Genomic DNA, 26,088 nt, shown 5'->3' on the forward strand with positions numbered 1-26,088 from the left:
TTGCAAAGAAAGGAGAGTTCCTCTAAACCACTTACCCAACATCCTGCAGTGTTAATGTGGTAAGAAACTGACACGATACAAGCTGTCAACTAAACTACAGACTTTATTTGGATTTCCCCACCATTTCTCCTCAAAAAGAAACGTCAGTACTAATTTGAGCTAAAGGATCCAACACAAATACAGAACTATATTAACTCAAGTGGACTGAGATTAGATGTGGAGATGGCTCAGGAAGGCTGTAAAATCTACCATTTTATGTGCCAAACATAAATATGTTTTAAATTTTGGCCCCAAACATTTTGCATGCATGATCTGATTTCATCGTCCCCAGAAACCGAGGGAGGTGGATACTTTCATATCCACTTTACAGCTAAGACTTAGGAGTCCCAGAAATGTTTATAAGACAGCTCAGCTGGGAGGTGGCCGAGCCTGCATGTGGATTAAGGCCTCTCTGATTCTAAAGCCCGTGACAGCGACCATCACCACGCTGGGACAGACTGAAGGTCATTTATCGCAGGTGTGATACAGAGACCATTTCTCAGTCGGCAGTCTGGCCCAGGATGTACCCTCCAAAGGTCATCTGGGTCACTGTGCAGGTGACCCCAGGTAGGAGGTTGTCCTGTAATGCTGACATGGGACCCTGAGTGAAAGGAGGTTTTCTGTGATGCGTGGAATCGACTCAGCCCTGGATTTGCCAACCCTGCTTGCTCGAACAGGAAGTTCTCCCGGCTCCTTACTTGGCGGGTGAGAATGCGGCTGCCCGGGGCCTGGCCAGCTCTCCAGGCAGAGCAGCTGGGAGGAGCGTGGTGCAAACATCCCGTGTGCCTTTTGCTTTTCTTCCTGAGTGTGTCAGGGCTCAATTAACGGGTGTAAAGTGATCTGAAATGCAGGAATAATAGGAGCTGGGGAACTGCAGAGGGTCGGTGATTACCTGAAGCAAGACAGCTGAAAAAGGGAGCCCAGGGGGACAAAGGGATCTGGGGAGACACAGAGAGGCCTTCAGCTCAGCAGCCAGCTGGTTGGCCCAGTGCCAGATGGGGCTGTTTCTGGCAGTGTTCACCCCAAGCTTTCCTCTCAAGGCCTACATCGCTTCTCTGCTTAGAGTCAGACTCCAGGGTGCGTGATTACTGAAGGGCCGAGTCAGAGTTGAGCAAATGGGTCTGAGGACTCAAATGGCAGCCAGTTCTGTAACTGACCCTATAGAGATGGAGCAGAAAGGCCACCCAGCTTCCACTGTTGCCAACACAGAACCATCTGCAATGAAGGAGCAAATGTGATAAATATCAAAGATACAAATGGAGCAATGTGAGCTTTGTTCCTTCCTTTTGACCAGCATGGATTCATAGTAGTGATTTAGTACTGTCACCTGTGGGAGACAATAAATCCCTTATAAAGTGGTGAGTAAAAATAATGACGTCCCAGTCACGTGCTATCCCACCATCTCCTAAGTGTGTGTTGGTCATAGGGTGAGGCTACTGGTTTCATAGAGAATGTTAAGTTTTGTAACTTCATCGGAGGGAAGGCGGGGGCACTTGACTGCAATTTAAAGCATACAGAGAAGCAAGTCAGAAACCTTTCTTTCAATATAACATGATACCAACTAGAAATCTAGAAAGTTAGAGCGCTTTACAGGGAACTTGCCAGCAGCACGGGAATTTCTGTGCATCTTGGTGTGTGTATAAACGGTGGCTATATATACAGCTTATTCTAAACTCTTTATGATGATGGAGGAGAAAAAGGTTTGTTTGGAGAATCCAAAGTTTATATTAGGCTTTCATCATGTTTTTAATGTCCAGCTTGGGCTAATAGTTGGGTTGTTATCCATCTCCTGAGCCCACAAGCTGAGGATGTGGCTGCTGGCAGCACCCGACAGCTTGGCAACGAGAGCGGAAGGAGGCCCTCTTCCTCTGGCTTCAGTTAGTGGGTTCCAGAGGACTCTGATCAGCCCAGCATGGACGGTGCCAAGGGCCCACCCAGGGCCGAGACTCGAGTCAGAGCAAATTTTATGTGTCAACTTGATGGGACCAACACTATGAGTTGCCTGCTCCCATGCAACACCAGGCCCATCATGTGACATGGAAAATCCCCCAAAGAGCCAGAGGGCTACTGCCACTCCTGTCTACTTCAGTTCAAGAGGCCAGAAGAGACTGTTGTCTCCAGCCTATAGGAGGGGACTTCTCAGTGGCCAGGACCCACCAGAGCATTCCAGTTTGTTCTTTCTGGACGTCGCACTTCTGACTGACTCCTCCTGGAGTTGTGTCTGTGATTCCTTTGGTGTGTGTAACAGCACATGCTGTCCATGGGTCCTGAAGGTCCATCTGAGCCTCTAACAGTGGCATCCTTCAGGTCTGCATTGATTCTTGCCTGAACTGGTATATGAATAGCCTCCTAATAAGTCTCCCTGCCTCTGCACTGCTCCCTTCTAAACCACTCTTCGTACAGGTCCTAGAATGATTCTTGTAAGACACAGAGACTCTTTCGATACTGTGATAGCAAACTTTTTGTGTTAACTTGATGGGACCATGGGGTGCCCAGATATTTGGTGAGATATCTTGTTATGTCTGTGTGGGGTAAAATTGCAATATTTCCAGAATCTCTTGCGTGGCCTTAGTCCATTTACATATCAGTAGGTGTTTCTTCCTGCACCCTCTGGGACAAGGGGTGGAGAGAAGCTGTTTTCTCCTCCCCCCTGTTGTATAACTGGTGTGGTCCCTGTCAGTTGCCTGGGATCCATTCACACAGTTTCTCCCAGGAAGGGGTGGACAGAGAGGCATCTGCTCCATGTGAGGAGAGACGGGGAACTAAAGCAGTAGCCAAAGGGGAAGAATGGCATCGTGAACAATAAATGGGTTTCTCCCTATCTAGCTTTCCCCTAGACTGATTTCAATCACACCGGTTTATTTGCCCTGGGCTGGGAACACACTTCCCCAGAGCTATATATGGTCTGCGATGGTGCTTTGATCAAGTTTAACTTTTAAATCAGCAGAGTGAAAAAAAAATCAGTGGACTGAATAAAGCAGATTGCTCTCCCTAATGTGGTGGGCCTCTTTCGATCAGTTGAAGGCAAAAAAGAGCAAAAAGACTGAGGAAGAAGGAAGGCCTCCTGCCCTGTGGCCTTGAGCTGGGATATCAGTTCTTTCCTGCCTCTGGGCCAGAATGGAAACTTTGGCTTTTCCTGGTCTTGAGCCTCTCAGCATGTGGACTGGTCCCACACCATTGGTCCTCCTGGGTGTCCAGCTTGCTGACTGCAGACTTGGGACCCATTAGATGCCATAATCTCAAACCAATTCCTTATAATAAATCTATTTCTCTATATATTTACATCCTATCGGTTTTGTTTCTCTGAGAATGCTGACTGAAACAAATACCTTCTTATATACTTTATTTATTCATTCATTTAAAAAAATTTATTGAGCATTCTCCTATGGGCCAGATGCCATTTCATGGTCTTAGAAATTACCACTGAACAGAACAAAGATTCCTGGACTTGCAGAACTTTTATTCACATGCATGTGTACGTGGTAGTGGAAGGAGACACACAGTGTATAATTGGAGTAAGGAATAATAATAGGAAATAAGGGAATCAGTGATGTGTTAGAAGGTGGTAAGCACAAGGGGAAAAAGGTCAAGAGGAACAGGATGGGGAGGATTAATTTAAGGTTGTTGAGAAGGGGCCATTTGAACGACGGTCTAAGGGAAATAAAAGGATTTGCCATGTGGAAATCATGATGAAATTCAAGCCCGGTGGCCCCTGGCCCCTGCCTACATCTCCAGCGGGGTCTACAGGCATTTCTTCCTTCCAAAGAAACCTTCCTACTAGCCACACTGCTTCAGTGCAGCCCTCAGACCTGCCTCGCTTTCTCCTCCCTCCCCGCCTTTGTCCAGACTTGGATGTCCCCTCGGGGCAGGCCTTTGCCCCACTTTTCTGCATATCTTTACCCCTACTTGACCTTGAAGGCTCAGTTTCAACGCTTCCACCAAGGCTGCCTCGCATGCTGATTTCTTGACCCTCTTTGGATTCCAACAGACTCAGATTTCAGCTATAATTCTGCCCCTAAATATCTATGTAACACTTTGGGCAAGTTTTCCAACTGAAAAATGGGAATAAAATTAGTGACCTGCTTATAAGGTGAGGAGACTAGAACTGAGAAAATGCAGGTAAAGTGACTCGGGGTCTCCTAGCTGCTTTTATTGTTCCCATGCCCATGCTCCCTGCCTCTTCTCCCTGTGCCCCTAGGGTCCGGGGCTAGCCCCGCCCCTGCCCCACGGCATTCTGCCTGGCTGGGGAGAACAACCTGTCACCAGCCTCCCTTCCCGCCCTTCCCCTGAGCCCTGCCCCACGTACTGGACGCTGTCTTGGTCCCCCGGCCCGCTGCCCTCATCCTGCATCAGCCTTGCCCCACACCACATTCTGCCTTCAGATCACATGTTTTTCTGGCTTCCCACAGCTACTTGATCCCTTGCGGGATGTTTCTTGTTGTCTTGACTGTTAATTCTCTGTTCTAACTGCCTGTAAGAAAGCCTGGGACCTGCTGGACCAGGCCTAGCCCCTGCTTGGAAAGGGAGGCAAGGAGGTTTCTGTAGCAGGGAAAAAAATCACTTCAATGGATACCACAGAAGAACAATATTTAAATTAGACTTTATTTTTTATAGCAGTTTTAAATTTGCAGAAAAATTGAGAAGGTAGTACAGAGAGTGAGTGCCCACATTCTCACACCCAGTTTCCCCTATTGTTAACATCTGACATGTTACTGTAAGGTACATTTGTTATGATCAAGGAACCATTATTGATACATTGTTATTAACTAACATCCTTACTTTATTTGAATTTCCTTAGTTTTTACCTGATGTTCTTTTTCTGTCCCAGAATCCCGTTCAGCCTGTCACAATACATTTAACTGTCATGTCTCCTTAAGCGCCTCTTTGTGGTGACCTTGATAGTTCGGAGGAGTACTGCTCAGGTATTTTTTGTAAGATGCCCTTCCCCTGGAATTTGCTGATGTGCACAGAAGGGATTTAATGCTGGGGATTGTTCACACAGGCGATGGAGGTTCTGAGAGGCAAACAGGACGGTGAAGTTACCCAAAGACTAATTCCAGCAGAAAGCCATTAGCATCCATAAGCTGAAATGTTAACAGGAAGTGGTGGTGTTACCTAAGCGGGGGTGGGAACACTTGGCACAAGCCTCTGCCAGACCGCTGGAGATGGTGTCAGAGGCAAGAGGAAGGCAAAGAAATTCTCTGGTTTCTGCTTTCCTCACACCCTCTGTTCTTCCTCCAGTGCCTCTCACTGACCACACCAAGCCAATTGCCAACTGACCAAGGAGTCTGTGCCTAGCAAGGCAGAGCAGCGGGCATGGCTGGCAATGGCTCTAAAGATAAACTGGAGCACGTCTGGGACAGTTGGCATTTGGACACACAGCACCCGTGACACGATTTTACTGCTGCAGCACTTAACACCACTGCTCAGCAACTGTTTGCCTGTCCGTGGGCTCCATGTACTGAGGAGTGATTTGCAGGCATTATTTATTTTTTGTAGCCAGAGCCTAGAACAGTACCTTACTCATATTAGGTGTTTAACATTTGAGGTATATACACAATTGAGTGAAAGAATGAATGACGGCTTTTTTTTTTTTTACCAGGTCCTCTTCTGGTGTGCTCTAGCTTTAAGGATTTGCTCACCATCAGCATTTCTTTTCAGCTTCTCATCACCTCCTATTGGTGCTGAGATTACTTCAAGCCTAGCATTTGCAGCATTGGAAGGCCACATGGATGGCGTTACTATGAAGTGATTGGATGAGTTTTCAACAGACATCCAATTAATTCATCAAGTAAGTTTTACATTGATCCTTGCAAGTAGCTCCTCAGGAACGTCATCCGCATCATCCAGCGATGCTGCCATGCCCAACTCTTCCTTATGAGCTGCATGAGAAAAGGGATGAATCATTTTTAAGAATAAAGTATTTCTATCTTTCCAGCTAAATGTCACCCAGCCCTAACCTGGCTGGTATTTAGGTGGGTTGGGACACATGATCAGAGAAGTTACATTTCCTTTCAGTCGAGGGGAGGAGGAAGTGGACTGCCACAAACAGCACTGACTGGTGACGTTCTTGTGGGGGCAGGAGCGCTGCAGGGCAATGCCCTCGGTGTGGCCTGGTCTGGGCAGGGACAACCCAGACCGAATAGGATAGTTAGTATCCGAAACACCTGAGGTTCCTGGGTGCCTTGCCAATGGGTTTCAGCCCTGGGCAAGTTTGGTATGCATTCAATGTAACCAAAGAAATGACAGTAGAATGTTCTTGGGGTGAAAGGGTTTATACCCAACTTTATTTCCACAGTAGCAGGTCAATCACTAGAATCCCATCCACTCAGAGCAAGTCTGCATGCAGCAAGCCGGTGTCTGCCTCTGGGCCTCTCTGGCCCTGCAGCCTTCCTAGTCCCTGTCCTCTGCTCTGCTGTCCAGCAGCCGTGCCACCCTGTCACCCAGAGCACTGGGCAGGGCTCTTTATACAGAGTCAATAACAACATATTGCCCACACGTGTGTAGTGAGCTAGCTGACCAGGGCCAGAGGAGAATCCTGGCCACAGGAACCTTCATTTTTTCCACACCAGGCTTTTTGAGGACTTTCAGTGCTGGGACTGCAGGTGGAAAACCAAGTTCTACTTGAAAGAACCTCACTCTTCTGCGGGCCAAGTAGTCAGTTCTTTGTCTCTGATAAAGAGCAAATAACGCACAGGTGACAGGAGCTTTGCTTAGCCCCAGAAATTAAGGTTTTCTGTCTGCCCTGGACAGCCACATGACAGAAATCTGAGCAGTCAGCTTCTCATTTAGCAGAGACTAAAATATCTTCAACTATTTTTTTACTTCCATTCTGGTAAATCACAGTTCTCATAGGAGTAAGAAATTATGGCTACAGACACCTACCTTCATTTTCCACAGGGCTTAGAGAGAAAGTTGGGAGGCCACTTGGTACTTTTGGAAAAGCTGGGGTCTGTTGGAAATGTTGGAGGAGGCTAGGGTCCCAGTTCTTCACCATACTGGCTGTGATTTTGGACAAGTCACTTTACCCATCGGGACCTTCACATTCTCATTCGAAAATCGAGAATTATAATGTCTGTTTTATCACAGAGGTGTAGTAACGATCACATAAGCTGTCTGTGTGAATACTTTGAAGATCGACAAGTGTAACATATTACGACTAGTTCTTTGTGTAGGCATAAGGCAGCAGAACAGGTGTCTTTGATGTTTAATTAATACTAAAATTTTCCCATTTCATTTATTTAGCTATAATTGGGAAAGAAGAGGGCAAGAGTAATTTTCAAAGGGACCTTTTTGGCTCCAAAAATAGAACTCAGAAAACACATATTTGATTTTCGTTTTGGTGTCAAACCACAGCACCATTGTTATTAGCAGTTTTACAGAATTGTGACCTTCAAACTTGGTGATATCAAAGACTAAAAAAAAAGCTCCCAGTCTTGAAGCCTTTCAAACAGGCTTTTCAAACGAAAGCACTTTTATTTTGAATTAAGGGTAATAGATTTGTCCTCCTAAATGAACACTTACAAGTTTAAAAGTTGCCTTCAGGTGGGCTGCAGTAAATGAATGCGCTGAGAGGTCGCTGAAAGCCCTTTTGGGGACAATGAGAAGAATCTGTTATAGGAGTTCATGTAACACCCTTTCTGCTGATGCAAGGGAAAAAACCTAAAGCTTACATTTTCCTAACCATTCGTTAGCTGATTTGTGTATATATCTAGGATCATAATTTACTTTCAGTTTACTGAATTTGTGAATTTTCGCATTTGTTTTAATTTGTAATTAAGTTTTCTCTCTGAGGCACACCATATGCCACCATTAATTCTTTCTGGTTGATTTCTTAGGAGATATATGAATGCATATTTTGATGCAATTTTTGAGGTCTTTTGAAAATCAAATGACTACGTGTTTAGCCATATGGGCCTTTGTTATTTAAAATTGCATATGATAAAGTAAGAGAGCAAATGCCAAAGGATCTGTTAGGAAAAAAAATCATTGGGAAAACTGGAAAATACTGTTTCAAACACAGTTTTCAACCTTTTTTACTGCGTTATATTTCTGAAATCTCTGTGTATTGATCCCACACTCTCTCTTACCGTCTGTGAAGATGCAAAATTATAAGTGCACTCGGCCAACCCACGGAAACCAGTTACTGCCCTATGTTTTTACACTGGGGCTGCGGATATTAACATTCGCCTTCAGTAAGTTCAGTTGAGGCCAGTGTTTTTCTTTTCACATCTCGTGCCAGTTCATCCGCACGGGTTTTGAGAGGTGCCGACGGGTGTTTCGGTTTTCCCGGGGATTCACGGTGCTCTCGAGCTGCGTGCGCTGCTGTACGTGCCGGCTGCAGACCGGGCCGCGCGGGCCGGCGGGCTGGCGCGGCGCGCACTAGGACCCAGCGGGGCTCCGGCCCGGGTGGGAGCCGCGCCGCCGACCCCGGGCGGGCGCCGGGGCTGGAGCTGAGGTTCCGGCCGCGATCGGCTGCATCTCGGCCGGGAGACGGCGCGACCCGGCGGCGGGGCCCCCGCGAGTCCAGCGCCGCCGCAGCCCCCCGATGCGGCCGCGAGAAGCAGCTGGGGGGGGGTCGGTGATCGAAGGTAACGAAAATGGGGCGCATTTCCTGCCTCCTGGTCCTCTGCTCTGGTTCAGCATTGTCACGAGAAGCCCTCTGTTCAGGCTGCTGCATTTTGGGGCACCCTTTGATTTTTTTAAGGTGTCCGCCCCCGTATTTCCACCTGGTTTCAGATTGATTTATAGCATGCAGCCCAAAATGGGAAAGATCCAGGGATGGCAAGTTGCATATTTTCATTAGTTTTGGCTCAAAAGTAAGTTCATTAAAAAAAAAAAAAAAGTTTCTCAGAAATTTGTGAAGAGTTCTTATATATATATGTATTTTTAAAAAAATACCAGACACATGGATAATTTAAAAAATGTTCAACTAATTGATGTAATTCTGTTAATTACTTCCTGGGGCTTTACTTTTGTGGGCCCCCCAGGCGTTACTTTTATTTTCAAGGAACTAACGTGTTAAATGTGGAGTTTGGCTGGGGCAGAGTTTACAGCATTGCTGTCGCAACTGTTTTGCTATCAATTATAAACAGAGTGTCAAATTTGTGGGCAGTGTAAACCTCTTCGTATACTGTAACTGCTTGTCCTAATATACAGATGAGCGTTTCGTTTGAGGGCAGTAGGAATATTTCTCTTTTTGGAGAAACAATGTTTCGAGGAGAAAACCATGATTACTGGCTGGGGAGGCTGAGGAGACTATTTTTCATGCTTTGTTTATACTCCTGGGATGACATTTGGGGAAGGGAAACACATTCTTTCTCTGCAGCTTTTAATTGTGCGATTATTAATTTATTTAATTTATTAGTTTCAGTTGGTTGGGCATGGGGAGCCCTCTGTCACAGGATGTGCTTAAGGTGACACATTTGTTAGCAGTTGGGACACATGACTGCAAATGTAAAATGTGCCTCATTGGAAAGGACTGGTCTGCTGGGAACTCCTGCTGTTGTAGGCAGGGTGCGACTGGCTCATTGAGGAAAAAGGGAATCGTTTTCCCTAGCTAAGGAAGACATCCTGTTATATGCCTTTTGTTCCCTGTTTTTCATTGATCGCCAGCTCTGCCTTGGAGAGGAGAGAGCAGCTCAGAGAGTGCAGAGCTTGGAAGACTGGGTGAATGACTACAGCCCACTTTAACTCTCACACTGATTGGTCAGTTAGATTGAGACTTATGAAAACAGTCACCCAAAACCTTCTTTTAAAAGCGTGCTGTAATTTAAGATTCGCGTTCTCCTGCACAGATTTCTGCAAGATTGATTTTAAATTCGGGTGCCAATTGCTTGAGATACCTTTATGTTTAATTTTTTGTTGTTTCTCACCAGATAAAGTAAGCCATTTTGGTGACAAATTTCTTTGCAGACATCAGCTACTAGCTTACATTTATAGACATACCACTTTACAATACATTCTCAATGATTTCTCCTCAGGAGTTGTAGAATGCAAAGTTGTTCAACTTAGCATAATTTTTCCTGTTTTTTGATCTGAATATTTAAATAGTACAATCCACAGATGGATGCTTAACTCTAGCTTTACTTTGATCACTTCAGTGTCTTGTGCATTAGTATGTATCATGCACTAAATTTAAGTCTGCAACAGTGGGGAAAAAAAGGCAGTGAAGAGGAAACAATCAAAATCAGCTTGCACACTATTATGAGAAATTGTGGCATCTGGTTTGAGGAGAATGCATTCCAAGGAAAAGGGCATTCTTCACCTCTAAGAATATGAATTAACAAATATTGTGGAATTTTATAGCTATAAGACAAAAAAACAGAAGGCTGGTGGACATCTTCACTTGAGCCTTATAAAGCATCCCAATTAAAGAAGCACCATCCCAGAAGTTGTTAAACGTATAAACACTTTTCTGATTGGCTTAAACATTTAGACACAGGAAGTGGATGGTGTCTAATAACCCCTGAGTGGAGACATGGTTGTCATGGAAACTGAGAAGAGTACTCCCCCCCCCCCAACACACACACACACTACCATAACTACCACTTAAAAAAAAAAAACCTGCATGTCATCACAGATGCCTGGAGAACATGTTGGCTTCTGTAAGCTTTCCCACAGCATCTGTTGAAACCTGAGACGGTGCCTGTCAAATCAAGGTCATTTTACAACAACAGCCAAAAATGCAGTCTCCTGGATTTCATAACTGTATTTTTATTGCAAATATGTGAGGAAAAAGCAAGGATGAACACACATGCTTACGTAGCATTTTGCTATCTCTAGTTGGGCTTGCTTGGAGAGGCTGAGAATTATTTGAGCACTTAATTGTGGAATCAAACTGATTTGCATGTCTCCTGTTAGAACGAAAACTCTTTTTAGAGCTGTAAAGATTAGAATGTTACCTGTGGATGAAAAGTCACCTGAGGAGGGTGTAAGGAAGAGTTTCTGTTTGTAAGGGTTCAAAGTTGAACTGCAGCAATTGAATTCAAAGAAGGTGGCGTTTTGGAACCCTGCTCCTAGGGTATATGGGCGGGAATAAAGGAAGACTCTGTCTGGGCTTTGATTAGTAGAAGGGAGGGTGTTCTCTCAGTAGCTGAGCAGGGAGAGGAAAACTCCTAAAAAGAAATAAGGACTGTTTTGAAGTGGCAATTATTATTTGGTTAACTTAGAAAAGTTTCCTCTTTTGTGGATGGAGACAAGTGCTTTCATTTTCAGGATAATTGTGAGGTTCCCTAAATCAAGATTACAAATATTTTCAGTATGTTGGTAATGGTTTCAGTGAGGAGGATAAAAGAGAAAAGTTTGGAGACCCTCCCCTTTTTCCTTTGCTAAATAAAAAATAACTAAGGAGAGCATCTCTTAGATTTTGACTCCTGCTGTCAACACTGAAGCTAGTAAACACAAAGCCAATGCGTTTCTTACACTTCTCTCATCTTGTCAGTGGTGGTCTTTAAGACGTTAAGTTCTTGATACTCAGTAATATCTCTGTTCCAGCCATGATGATTTATAGCATTGTATTGCTTTATCTTAATTGAAAATGGTCAGTTTTAAATCTTATTTAATTAACACTTCGATCTTTTTAAAAAGCAGCAAATTTCCCTTGTTTTCATCAACCGATTGCATGGGGGGAGAGAGGAGGTGGAAAGAATCCTAACTGTATGTGCATGTTTATTTAATATCCTGCTTCTTTGTCATGGGAAATACCGACTTTAGAAACAATATAGGATTTTGGAGGTGATTTAGTGTGTATTTCATGATCCCATGTTGTCAGCTATTTAACTGATTGGGATTTGGTGAAAAAGGTTAAGTTTAATGGCACAACTGTTCTCTTTTAGCAAAGGATTTCCTGTAGGGAGCTTTCTTATCTGAAAGTTCTGTTCATTGGCAGGAAACATGTCAGTTGCTTGTTTTTACAAACTGAAGGAAATGAATGGGATTTGTTGGTTTCTAGAATCTGCCTTCATTCTCCATTGTCTGTCAAATAGTTTACTCAGAACACTTCATTTCTAAAGGGACTTGTGAGGAGGCAATTAAATCACTCCAGATTCTTGGCATTTCTGTTTGTTTATTTTTGGCTTTGGATTAGAAAAATTGATTATTATACTACTATGTACAATTTATTTTACCAATACAAATTAAGAAGATGTTCAATAAAACTCCAATTCATTTTCAGTTGTCGGATATACACATACTGACTGAAGCTGGCATTTTTTGATGAGTATGCCAAATTTCTAATTAGTCCAGAATACCAACCAAATGCCAGTTTTGTGGAGAGGTAAAGGGAGAATGTTTCATTCTTTTTGCTTATAAGAAAAAAATCCGTAAAGACTGCATGTAAGCTATTTGCCCACTTTGCTAACGGCAAAAAACTAGCATAGGGGGAGTGTTGGAAATTGGGGTGGGGGGTTGCTAAGGCCAATTTAGAGTCTATATGAGAATAACAAAGCTTAACTTTAAAAAGATTTATTGTGTGAAACCCCAGATTATTTTTTAGATGTTGTAAATAAATACATTTAATTGTTTCAACACATGTATGTTTCAAATTCTGGAAGAGGAAACAAGGGCAAGCTTCTTTAAAGGAAAAATAAGCACATAAACTCTCCTTTCCAAGGAAGGGTACTATGTTAGTCCCTAAGGGGTGGGGAGTGGGGTCCATTTGTTGGACTGGTTTCCATGTGTTTTTCAAGACATTATTTGTGTTTTATATTTATCACCAAATGGATTTTTACATAAGACCCTAGTATATGAGTGATATAAAAACAGCTGCTCTGAGAGACCAACAGCCAGGACTCCAGAGCCCGCTGTGTTCCCGTGGGCTGTGCCTAAGGGCATGCCTAGGATCCTAGGAACCCTGTGGACATGGTGAAAACCTCTGCCTCTAAAGTGCACAAAATATTCTCTAAAGAAGGAATGGCTTGAAAAGTCCTAGAACCTTTTACCTGAGAACTTCTGCCTTGACCGTTTAAGAGGACACTTGTGGCTAGTAAGTAGAAAAAAGGCATGTGATACAATGTATTCTATTAAGTCAAAATGTATGTATAGCAAGATTGGACTGGGCCCGAAGTATTAAAAAGCCCTGGTTCAGTCCATAAGGAGGGAAGGAGAGAGGAAGTGATTCGGCGTAACTTAAACAGGGTCTCCTTTTCTGGTAAGTTATAGGGACATTGCATGGAGGTATTTGAGATTAATTGGTTATGACTGTACTAGAATGCATAGATTTATTCTGTTATTACCTCAGGATCTGTTCCACCACCGTGTTACTCTATTTGTCAGTGAAAATTATTTCATATTAAGTGTCATTCATGAAATGAAAGTTTGCCAAGCAGTATAATCTGCTTGGCAGACTCAGTAGTGTTCTGAGTGTTGGGTAAAATGATAACACACAGATAATATTTGAATATTGTCAAATGTAGTCACATTATCTCCTCTTTTATTAGATTTACTGAAATGTCCCTTTTGGAATTGGGCTCATTTCTCTTCTTTTACTTCCCCAAAGCTGAGAGTATTAAGATTTCTAGGGGTGGCAGATAGAGTAATCCCCTTCAATTTCGCTCTTGATTTTGTAACCACTTGATGCACATAGGTAAGGAGAAATCCGCAGAGACTTAAGGCAGACCGTAGTAGCACTGTGCTGCTTAGGGCCATAGCCAACCTCTCTCTGCACTGTTTCTTGAAGGATGCACAGCTGGGGAGTTTCTAGAAGGAGAAAGGACAGAGGCCTCTGCATTCTCCGATTACTTCCACTGTGCTTGCTGTGTTTGTATTACCATCCTGGGGGTAGAGATGGCTATTAAAATAACCAATGTTCCTGGAAGCCACAGGTTGTCCAATAATTTGTGCTGGAACTTTTTCTTTTTTAAGAAAATATTTCCTCTACAAAAGATGAAACAAATATAAGCACAAAATAGCTGGTTGTGGTAGTGGATGAAAATGATTGTGGTTAACGTTTATTTGTTCAATTGTGTTGAGTAAAGCTTTTCATGTTAAGGCTGTTTCAAGCTATCTTATTTCTCCTCCCACCTACATTTTCCAAGAAGAATGAGTGTGTACACAGCAAGCCAGTGGAACTGTCCCAAGGCATATTCATGGTAATAGGCCAGTGATTCCTCTTGAGGGAGCATTTAAACGCTAATGTTTTGGGAGACTTTGGTTCTGAACTCAAGGATGCTCTCCAGTTACTGGGACATTGCTGAAGTCGCTTCTGTAGGCCTCAGATGTTATGGGGCGTGTGTGCCTCCTACCTTGGCACATGTCACTTGCTTACCTTTCAGATAGTGGCAAGTCCTACCTGAAGAGGGGATTTTAGTATATTATACGAGGTTAGGTTTTTAGATAACCTCAGATAACTTGTCACACTCTGAAATTTTCCGTTTCAGCAAATTTAACATTTTTGCAGCTTTTACAAAGAAAACAATTACCATTTAATGACTAGTTGATTCATGTTTCTAAATTAAGATAGTCATGTTGTTTCATGGGACTCGATTTAGCATTTAGAATGGTCTTGGAAAAGAAATTAGGTTGCTGTGGTTAAGTTTGGCAATATCGGGTAATACAAAAAATCACATCACAGTGGTAAAGGGGCTTTTGTTTATCAGGTGCCACCCCTATGTTATTTCATTGATTCTTCTAATAACCTAGTATTAATATACTACTCTAACTACTATTACTAAGTAATGACAGTGTGCATTAATGTCCCATTTTACAGGTGAAGAAGCTAAGTCAACTGTGTTCTCAAGTCACACTCTTTGGTACCAAACTAATTCTCCCTCTAAGGCACCTTGATTCCAAATTCCTATCATTTTCCACCCCACTGGGTACTTATAACCATTCCTCTGTTTCTATTGCAGGGGTGATGACTTTCCTTTTCATGCTTGAAATGGAGTCTTCTGGAAAAATTGCAGGGTGGGGGTGGGGAATGTTTGTTGTGATTTTGGCAAGAAATAGGATTTGCTTCACAACATTCTGCATTCTCACAGCTGGCCAGTGGTGGTGGGAGAAACTTCCTAGTTTCCTTGTCAGTAACTATCTTCCATAATTCATCCTCATCTTTGGAATTTTTCTTCATTTACTCCTGAGCACATTCACCTCCTCGGCTGAATGAAAGGCCCTTACCGCAGGGATATGACATTCCTGAATTACCCAAGTAGCACACTTGGTCTTTCTGTCGGTGACATCCCAGAACTGATTTCCTAGACACCATTCACTTTATAATTCCAGTGAACTGCCCAACAAACTCGGATGTGCAAATACACCGACACCTCCTTCCTCCTTTCTTTCTTTATGAATAAAAAACAACAGTTTTAAGTTGTCGGGTTAGCAGGATGTCCGGTGTCTCCTTTTTGGGGCTCCCCGACTCCGAAGACATACAAACCCCATACAGGTTTATACAGAACAAATGGGGCAGAGTCCATTTGACTTCATGTAAGCAGGGACGTCTGCTATTGTGCTAATATAGGACAGAATTACAAGAATTTAAAAAATTCTTCAGCTGGGCATCCCACTAAGCCTAGTATATTTGTGACTGGTTGGAACTAGTGGTGAAGTGATGGGGACATTTTCAGTGAATGGGTGCCTGGCACTTTCTAATTCTCTTGAAGACTTAAGGTGGACTATCAGAACTTGATGGCACTAATTTTATTCACATTTCACGTGTATGCTTTCAAGATTTCACATGTATGAAATTATTTTAAAGAATTGATCTAGGGAAATGCTAAAGATAATACATGCACCAATTTGGGGAAACAAATCATCCACTCATTTGAATATTCAGTGAGCAGTTACTGGGTACCCACTGCATACCGGGAACTGTGCCCTCTGAAAGGGATATAAGGGTGAAGAAATCACTCTCAGGCAGCCTGCTGTGTGTTAACTCCAGTCGGCTTCTTACCTAGAAATATCACCACATGTGGCTCATGTGAAGTTCATATTCTAAGCTGATACAGACAGACACAGTGAAGTGACGCCCTGCCTGAGCTCCTGCCTCCAGGTGCTAAGCCTGATGCTTTAGTTTAGAAGCTGATCTTGCAAAGATTCCAGGGTGGCTGGTTTCCTTGGGAGACCATCCCAGGGAGACACCAGGAGTGGGGGCGAGAGTGGGAGATGGCCAGTCACCACTGTGGGCTGTGGCACTCAGGCCCCCGGGGCACCCTGAGAGCTTGTGTCGGACCCGTCCCTTCTGTCCTGGTGATGACCGCTCCTGGGAGGTGTGGATTCTCAGCCCTTGCTTGCATCTGCTCGCAGGCAGGCCGAGCAGGTGCCAGCCATCATGCTGATGCCGTGGGGAGCAGTTGAAGGAGGGACTGGTGTGCCCTGAGAGTACAGCCTGGAGGGACGTGGCCAGGGCATCGGCAGCTTCTAGATCTTCTCATCTTGCATAGTCTTGGAACTATGTTGGTAGATGTTTGAGAAGAGTAGTCATTTGGAATGGGTCCTCTATACTTCCAAATGAAGATGCCTGGAGAGGTTTTCAGTCCAAAATATGGAAACGAGAGAAGTGGCATGAGGAGAGTCTGGATTCAGGCAGCAACTTCTCGTGAGGGTTCGTGTCTTGCTGCTTTTCTCTGTTACAGCCACTGTCCTTGTCCCCAGGCAGGAAAGCTTGGGCTGCCACTTGGTTCATACTCACGCATCGCACTTGTCGGCAGAGCTCCTTGCTGCTGTCTTGGAAATCCACCCCTGTTCATCTCCTGGTCTAGAGTCCTGCAGGTCACCTTGGGGTGCTCAGTCCCTCCTGGTGCCTCTCCTTCCTCTGCACGCCTGGACACTTCTCTCCCCAAACACTCCAGAAGTGTGGGCTTCCCAGCTAGACTTCCTGTGTTCAGACCTTGCCTCGGCCACTTCCCACTGTGTGACCCTAACCTAAGACTCAGCAATATGGAAGGAAGATTTAGGAATATGGAAATCCTGAGAGGATTGTTGTGAAGGTCATGAAGTCCCCAAAAAGCACTGGGCACACAGCCTGGCACGTGGTTGCAACTTAAATTATTGTCACTGTTTTTATTGTTTTGTTATTGTTGTCATGTCCTTCTTCCACTAAGAACCTACGGTGGCTCCCTATTGCTCACCTTACCAGGTCTGCCCTCCTCTGCCTGCCTTTCAGGCATTTTATAGTCTGGCCCTGCCCATGAGTGCCCAGGGAATGGTCAGGGTTTATTCATCCCTGAACTTGCCTCGCTCCTTCCTGCTTCCCTGCCTTTGTTCATATTGTCCCCTGACCTCAACCTTCTTCCTGCCTTCACATGTTAAAGGGTTGCCATTCTCACCTGCTTGCAACTCCGATGTGCAGACAAAAAGCAATTTATTCATTTGTCTCACGGCAAAACTTCCTCACCAGCACACACCCATTGATTATCAGGAAAAAGAATAATAACTTTTGATCCTATCCATTGTAAAACTGATAATCCATAAGATAATTCTCAGTCTTCCTGGGAAAACAATGCCTATTCCTTCATGCGTCCCCTTTTTTTTGCCTGTGATGGCGTGTGTCATATTTGCCTTTCATTTCTTACCGAAGACAAGCAACCTCAGGCTCCCTGAGCAGGTGGCCTCGGCTCTCAGCCCTCCGTCTCTTGCCCACTGTCCTGCTTGTTCTATACCAGCACTTGAAGTCTGTGGCTCTTAGAACACATAATCTAGTCCAGTGCTTTTCAGGGACCCACAGTAAGGTACAGATGTGTTATGGGATTCTGGTAAGTGTATGTAGATGAATGTGTGCATACATGGATGGACACATAAAAGGTTTTACAAAATAACATGTAAAGCTGAAACATAAATTTGGTAAGATGTTACTATTCCTGCTGCACTTCATGCACTCTGATTTCTTCTATTTCATGAAAGAATCCCAGTGTGGCACTGCTTGGTACACCTCAGCTCCCACTGGCAGCAAACTCTGTTTTAGCAACGTCCTCTCAGCCCACTGGCCTGGTGGTCTTTGCAAGGGTCCCCTTCTCTGGCCACAGCCTTTCTGAGCAAGTGCATTGTTCTCGGCTCAACACAACCCGCTGTCCCAGCATCCCACCAACCCCCCACCTCACAGCCCCCTCTGCTTAATCAGGCTGCAAGGGTAGACTGAGAAAACACGCTCCAGGGACTTCACTGCCCCTAACAGGGGAGTCATTAGGGACTTCACCACCCCTAACGGGGGAAAGCAGCATCTTCTACTGCCTGCAGGTAAATTCTTTTAGCCAGGCCCTCCAGATTCCCATTAAATGGTGGAAAGTCCTGTCCTAGGACAAAGCCTGACTTTCAAGGCTGTGGAATTTCTGCCTGTGGCAGAGTCTTCTAGCATCCCACCTGTGTGCATTCTCCACAGATTTTTGCTGGGATCAGCTAAAAATCACACTGGACTCCCTTGCAGCCAAGAATTGCAAAAACTTCTGGCCACTGGGATGTGAGTAGATGTGGTGTGTGTTTTTTCTTTATAGTTCTGCCACGTATTTTTTATCCTGAAACTATAGTTTTCCATACTTACATATAAATGGAAGTGTGTGTGTGTGTGTGTGTGTGTGTGTGTGTGTGTGTGTGTGCTGGGTCATGGCTTAAAATGTGTTTCTTAAAAACCAGGAACAACAAAAATAAGGCAAGCCATTTCACTAGGGTAATTGTCTAGGTATGGAATTTCTGGTCATGAGGTTTAAGTATTTTAATGCAAATTGTCTTCAAAAGTGTCTACCAGTTTATACTCCCACCAGCAGTGAATATGTTTTTCTGTTGTTTCATGTTCTCACGACATTTAATATTGTCTGACTTTAAAAATTTTACCAATTTAGTTTAAGTGTGAAATAATCTCATTGTTATTTTAATTGGTTGTTAATAAGTTTGAGTATCTCTTTATAAGTTTATTAGTTGTGTATATTTCTTCTCTTGTGAATTGCGTGTTTGCATTTCATACAGTGTTTTCCAAAAAACTCCCAGTTTCTTAGATTTTCTCCATGGTACTCTTTTATTTTCTGCTTGTGCCTTTTTTTTTTCCTTTTTACTCTTTTGTGTTTATTATTTCACTTTTTTAACTTCCTAAGATGGCACCTTTTGAAATTTTCTTTGTTTAACATAAAAATTTAAACTATAACTTACCTTCTAAGTACTGAGTTAGCTCATTCTCAGTTTTGTTATGTAACATTTTCATTATTATTTGGTTCTAAATAACTTCTGATAGAAATTTTTATTTGTTCTGAGTTGTTTTAAAGTGTTTTGTTTCAATTTCTAAATTTATGGTTTCCTTCCTTTTCATTACTTTTTGCTATTTGCTTTTTCAGCCTTTTTTCCCTCAAATCTTTGTATCCTAGTATTTTAGATATATCTTTTATATGTGATGTATAGCTGGATATTGTTTTTATGCAATCTGTAAATATCTTTTAACTGATTTATATGTAACCCATTTATATTTATTGTGATTACAGATGTATTTCAATTTATTCCTTCATGTTATTTTACTCTTTCTGATGTCCTACCTCCTCTCTATTCCTTTTTCTTTCATTCCTTGCCTTCTTTTGAATTGATGAGCTTTCTTATTTCGTATATTCTTCTGTAGTAGTTTGGAAGTTTTATACTCTTACTCTTTTAATGGCTCTCAAAAAGTTTAACAGGTTTACCTATCAAAGTCTAAACGTAATTAATATCTTTTCTTTCCTCCCAAACAATGTAAGACCTTTGACTACTTAACTTGAGTCAGTCCCCCTAGCCCCAAATTAGGTTCCACTGTTGCCCAGTGTTTTAGTTCTTTGTGTTTTTTAACCTAATAGGTTAGACATTATCATTACTACTTTCTTTGCTTATAATTCCCTTCCTCACCCTCAAACCCACCTCCCTGGATCACTTCTCTTCTTAGATTTCATTTACTGAGGATCAGTTGAGGGAAATTATTTCAGTTATTGTTAGTTGGAAAATTCTGTTTTTCCTATTTTCTAAAAATATAGTTTTGCTAGGTATAAAATTCTATTTTTTTTTCCCTCTCAACATGTTAAAAAGATTGTTCCATTAGTTTCTGGCTTCCTCTATTGAGAAATCAGTACTAAGTCTACTTATCATTGAAGGTGTTTTTTCTCTGACTGTACTTATGGTTACTTTTAAGATATTCTTTTGTCTTTGACATTCTGCCATTTTATTATGAAGTGTCTAGATGTGAATTTCTTTTTAATGTATTTATTTTGCTTGGGATATTTGTGGATTTTGTGAATTTGTGAATTGATTTTTTTAACATCTCTGGAAGATTTTCAGAATATTGTCCCTGTTCTGTATCTCTTTCACTTCTGGATTTCAGATTAGGTATATGTTAAACAGTTGTTTGTCTTGCCAGTGTTTCAATCTCTTTTTCATATTTTTTGTCTCTCTGTATAATATTTTCATGTACTACAGCCAAGATATTTTTTTTCAGTCGTCTTCATTTCCCTGTATCTTATCTGTCTAATCTTACTTGCATTTTATATACTTGTTACCTTCTATTTTTTGCTTAAACATTTATTCTGTAATGTGTGTCTGATAATTTTAAAATTTCAACTCTTTGTTCAATTATTTTCTTGTATCTACTAGTTATTGTTCATGGTGCTTTGTTTCCTTATGCATGTGTGTGTTTGTGGTTTTTGTTTTGCTTAGTTTTATTGTGACCTCATTTTTTTTGAGACTTTATCAGTGAGAATTCTTTGAGGTTTGAATTGAAGGTGAATTCTCTAGATTTTGCATTTGTTTCTACTAGGTGCCTGATGTCATCACCAATCTGGAAAGCAGGGGCTTAAAATCCTCAATCTGAGGTTTTGGGGACCAATTGCATAATTGATTCATACTTGAAACCCATGTGATGCTGTCTTGTGGTTACAAATTTTGGTAAAAACTTTCTTTCCTCAGCATTGATTTTTAAGACCAACAATTCTGGTTGCCATTTGGAGTCTTATCTTTAGCAGGGCACCTCCTATTATTCTTCATATCTTGGTGGTTCCTGGCTTTATCAGTGCCACCAAGTTTTTCTGCTGTTACCTGTGCTCTGCTAAGCTGCCAAAAGAGGAGCTCAAGTTGCCCCAGTCTGTTAAATGCTGTCAAGGTGAAAGCTGATGTAGGTGATAGGCTCTGAGTATGCTTCATTTTCTTGTTTGCTCATAACTACAAACTATTTTTGAGGAAGTATTTTTAGCTGTTTCAGAGTATCTTTTCTGCTCCACTGCTACAAAAGGAACTTCCATCCTTCTTTCTTTTTGTATTCTGTTTTTTAATAATCCTAATATTCTCTAAAACGTATGAATGCCTCTTGGCAACTAGGATGAAGATCATACATGCAGGAAGCAATTGAGAAAAAGCACAGTCATTATTTTTAAAATATTACCTCCTTCTATATATATCCAAGGGTATTTAAGTATTAGTTGAGATAACACTGGCTGCTTCAATAAACTCAACCTAGTGTAATAAATCAAAGCAATAGGAGTTTATTCCCTGAACATCCAAAATGGGTGCCTGATTAGGGGATTTCTCTCATTTAAGTGGTGGTTTAGGAAACCAGACACTTTGCATTCTATGGCTCTGCTCTTTTCAGCCTCTGGCTCCCAAGGTCATTGTGCTTGTTGGCTCACACTGGCAACAAAGGGAAAGAACATGGGGACTCATGAGTGGCAGGTGCATTCCACTTCCTTTCCCTTTCCATTAGCTAATAGAAAATTGTAAAATTGTCACATTCAACTGTAAAGAAGGGTTGCTGGGAAAGGTAATCTAGATGTGATGAGGATGAAACAGATTTAATAAATAGCCAGCCTTGTCTCTTCCGCATGTTTCCCCTCTGAAACTTCAGCCCGCCCAACCTGATTCCTCACTTCTCTAAGCTCCTATTTCACATATAATCAATGCCACCAAGTTTAGGATCTGATGACCTAGAATTATTTCATGTTTGTATAGTTTAAATCCCCAACTGTCTAATAACATGCTTAATGATGAATTTTGTGCTAAACTGTTGAAAATGCCCCCCTGTCACTCAGTTTTGAACATCGAGTATGCTCTAAAAAAATTAAAACTGATTGAAAGGCGAATGAATGTTCTTGCTCTAAGGAGCTACCTGCCAACATATTTAGGGATGCAGGGTTGTGGTATGTAGCTTACTCATCATGTTATTCCTTCATTTTCTGTTAGATTTGAAATTTGTCAAAATAAAAATTTAGAGAAAAGAAATGAAACCCCTGAAATTTGGAGGGGGCATTACAGATAATAGTGGCATTTCCATGGTAATTCAGTTTAATCTGCATCAGTCAGTTCTTCTGAAATGTTGCATTGCAATCTGCCCTTTCAGCTCCCTCTGGGTTGTAACAAGAACTCAGTCATTCTGGAAATATTTGTTGAGGGCTAGAGAGTACTAGATACTGTTTAGGGGCTGAGCATAGGGAGGTGAGCATAGAAGGACGCAGAGGGTTAAGCGGGGAGGATGGAGATAAACTACTTTGAATGGAGAAAGACCTTTGCAGTTCACCTTTTGATTGATATAGTGGTGGTGAGGTTCTAGGTTATTTGTATGATGTGAAGGAAAAAGGCTTGGTGCTTTGTCAAGTCCTTCAGTAGGGATCTTTCACTCTTTTTTCCTTTCATTTTAGGCCTTTCTAAAGGAGGCCAGCCTTTCTCCAGGGCAGTATTTAGCAATTCAACAGGAAGAGGGGCTTACCTTTTAAATATTTCCCAGGGCCACAGATGATCAGCTGAACTGGACCCTGGTCAGTGTCATTCTCTATGTGACTTTAACTCATCACCTTGTTGCCAGGCCCAATGTTTTCAATGCTTTGTTTTTATTTTCTGTTGCCATTGGTCTTAGTAAATGAGAATGACATATGGACCAGAGTTAAACTGTTGTAATTGTAATTTGTTTTCTTTTCATTGAGTAGTTTTCTTTTCTACTGCACTGTACTGTGAATGGGAAAGTACACTGACATCTCAGTTGCTCTAACTAATCTATAATCCACCTGCTCGGTGGATACATGCAAACACAATGCATGTGGCAATTTAGTTTGTATGCCAATAAAGCCTGTGTTGTGGAAAAATGTTGGGCTGTTTATATATAAAACATTGTTTTGAATCAGCCATCTAAAATACACAGATGAAGAATAGGAAGTGATACCCTGAATAGCATCATCAAAATTCCAGGAAGGGTCAGGCTACAAAATTCAAGATGTGGTGAGTCTATAATTAGGTATCAACCATGTTCTATTTGATCGAACATCTCTTTGGGCTTAGTTCTGGCATTAGTTAGAGAACAGCTCTCCAGCCCAGAGGGAGTTCACTTTTGAAGATAACCCAGGTGGCAAATCTGATCCCCTCAAAAGCCAGGAGAGAGCAAACCCTTCGCTAACTGTGTTGTTTCCATCATGGAACAGGGAATAGAATTTCTGGCAGATGAGAGCAGACTACAGCATTTCTAATAAATAGATACAGTGAAGGGGGGGTGAGTGCACCGTGGAAATTATGTTCACTTTCTTTTCAACTCTAAGATTTCTTTCTTCTTAGAAAAATTTCTCTCTTGTTTGGAAAAAGTTTCAAAAACTATTCTTTTGGAGGTACAGTCTCTGCCAAGGACAATAATGAGATACAGATTCCAGGAACTAGCAGGCTGGGTAGAATAGTAAACTCCCTCTGTTGATACAATGAGCTACTGAATGGTCATTTCCCACAGTGAACGAGGGCTCAGTGCCATCCTTAATATCAAATATTCAGTCACTACAAAGGGCCAAGACAAGACCCCTATATTCTTGATATTGCCAATGTGATTTTTAAATTAGTTGACATATTTCAATCAAAGTTTTATATATTTTAAGCAAGGAACCTTATGTTATTATTGGGGCGACCATATATCTTGATTTGTTTGTGATATTTTTGGTTTATGCCTATTGCCCCAATAAAGCCATTAACAGTGCCTCCTTTCATTTTTGAAAGTGTTCTGGTTTGTATGATAAATTATAGTCACCCTACTTATAATGGTAGTCAGTGTGGCTAGCTGTGGAGTTTATGTTCTGTGGTAGATCATGTTTGTTCATACCATCTCTTCTACTGGAAAAAGCTGCGTAGTTAAAAAGAAAAGTCAGTGTGGAAGCATTGGAGAGACATCAAGGCAATGAGGAGTTGCAGAGCAAAGATTTGAGGGGGGAAAAGCCCTAACAGGTGAGCCCAGCTCTTGGATCTTCTTGAGACAATTGTCAATTCCAAAAATAGTGGCTAAGAGACTATGAAACTTAGTAGAGCTTTCAGTAAATTCATGGAGTCTGGGACAGGGTAACTGTATTCACATCCTGCCAAGGAGCAGACGCTGTAGTAAACAACCTAGGCTTTCATATGGAATCCTGAGTCAAGATGAACCAGAAAAGAAAAACTCTTAGAGGGTCTAAGCCAAAGTCAAATATTTTCAAATTAGTGTCTGTAGCTTAGATGCTTGCCAAAAGCAAAAGTAAAAATCCTCTCTGGAGGAAGATATATTTTCAAGAGCCTCATGTTATCACTAGAGTTTTTTATGTACTGTATCTGTCACCAAGTGAAAAAAAACTATGCATATAAGAAGACAAGACATAGTCAAAAACAAACAAACAAAATAGACAAATAAGATACGTCTGAGGGACCCAGATAGTGGATTAGTCAGATGTGGTCTCTAAAATACTAATTTGATATAGTGAAAGAATTGAAAGGTAAGACTTAAAGTTTTCCAGAGAACTGAAGATTACAAATAAGAATGTCAAACTTAAAAAAAACAGTTACTGAAGTAAAAATGTGGGATGTTGGAGATCTTCTAAGATGGATTATAATGATGGCAATGCTTGCACAACTAAATTAATATACTAAAACCATTGAATGTATATTCACAACAGATAAATTTTTTGATATGTAAATTTTACTTTAATAAAAGTGTAAAAAATGTATGGGCTCAATGTAGTAGATGCAATTGAAGAGAGAATTAATGAATTAGAATATAGGGCAGAAGAAAATACCCAAAATGAAGCATGAAGAGGCAAAATAATGAAAAATAAATGCAGGATTTTGGAAGACATGTGAAATATGGTGGAGAGGATGTGTGTGTGTGTGTGTGTGTGTGTGTGTAATTGGACTCAGCAAGAGAGGAGAGAAAAAGTGGAACAAAATAAATAAATGGGAAAAAATGGCTGAGCATTTTACAAATTTAGCAAGTGACACAAAGCCACAGAATCAAGAAGCCCTAGAGTACCAAACAGGGTCAGTACAAAGAAGCATCACCTAGGAACATCACAGTAAGATTTCTGAAAATAAAAAACAGAGAAAAGCTGAAAAACAGTCAGGGCTGGAGGAATGGGTACCTATTGTCTCAAAGGAGCAGCCGTAAGATTGACAAGTGACTTCTCAACTGAAATAATAGAAGTCAAAAGGAAATGGAATCATATCTTCAAATTGCTAAATGAAACCTGTTAAACATGAATTCTATATCTACCTGAAAGTTTCCTTAAAAATGAAGATAAATTAAAAGTCGTTTTTTTTTTTTAATTAACAAGAGTTAATCTGTACAAAAGGAAAAACAAAAGGGCATCCTTTGGACGAAAAAAAAAAAATCCAAATCAAAGATCACCAATGTAAGAAGGAATGAAGGAAATAGAATCACTAATTAGACAGTCAAATATAAATATTGACTGTATAAACTAAAAAATAATTATGTTCTGTGGAGTTTAAAATATATATAGGAAATAAAACATGATCAAAGCAAAACAAGTATGGAGAGATTAATGAAGTTAAATCATTCTGAGGTCCTTATATTGTATAGGAGGTGATAAAAACTAATTCGTATTAGTCATTAAGTCAGCAATGCATCATGTTATAAACTCTGGATAATCTTTAAAAGAATGTGAAGGAATATATAATTAGCTAAGAGGGGGGGAAATAGCATAATAATAATAATAAGGATTCAGATAATTCAAAGGAAGCTGGAAAATGGGAGAGAAAGGCTCCTAGAATAGGTAAGATGTAAAAAATAGTAAGTGTAAGCCCAAATTTATCAGCAGTTATATTAAATAAAAGAGTACACACTTTAATTAAAGTCATAGGTTATTATATTGGTTTTTAAAAACCTATACACTG

General features: G+C 41.5%; 1 protein-coding gene across 1 annotated transcript in view; it reads left to right on the forward strand.

Moving 5' to 3' along the window:
- Window positions 1-8,459: 8,459 nt before the first annotated feature.
- FOXN3 (forkhead box N3) overlaps window positions 8,460-26,088 on the forward strand; it is a 427,318-nt gene continuing 409,689 nt past the window's right edge. The window contains exon 1 of the mRNA XM_036991754.2: window positions 8,460-8,630. The gene's annotated coding sequence lies outside the window, so the exon portion shown is untranslated. The remainder of the gene's footprint in view (window positions 8,631-26,088) is intronic.

This window comes from Manis javanica, chromosome 8 (genome assembly GCF_040802235.1).
Source record: "Manis javanica isolate MJ-LG chromosome 8, MJ_LKY, whole genome shotgun sequence".
Lineage (NCBI taxonomy): Eukaryota > Metazoa > Chordata > Mammalia > Pholidota > Manidae > Manis > Manis javanica.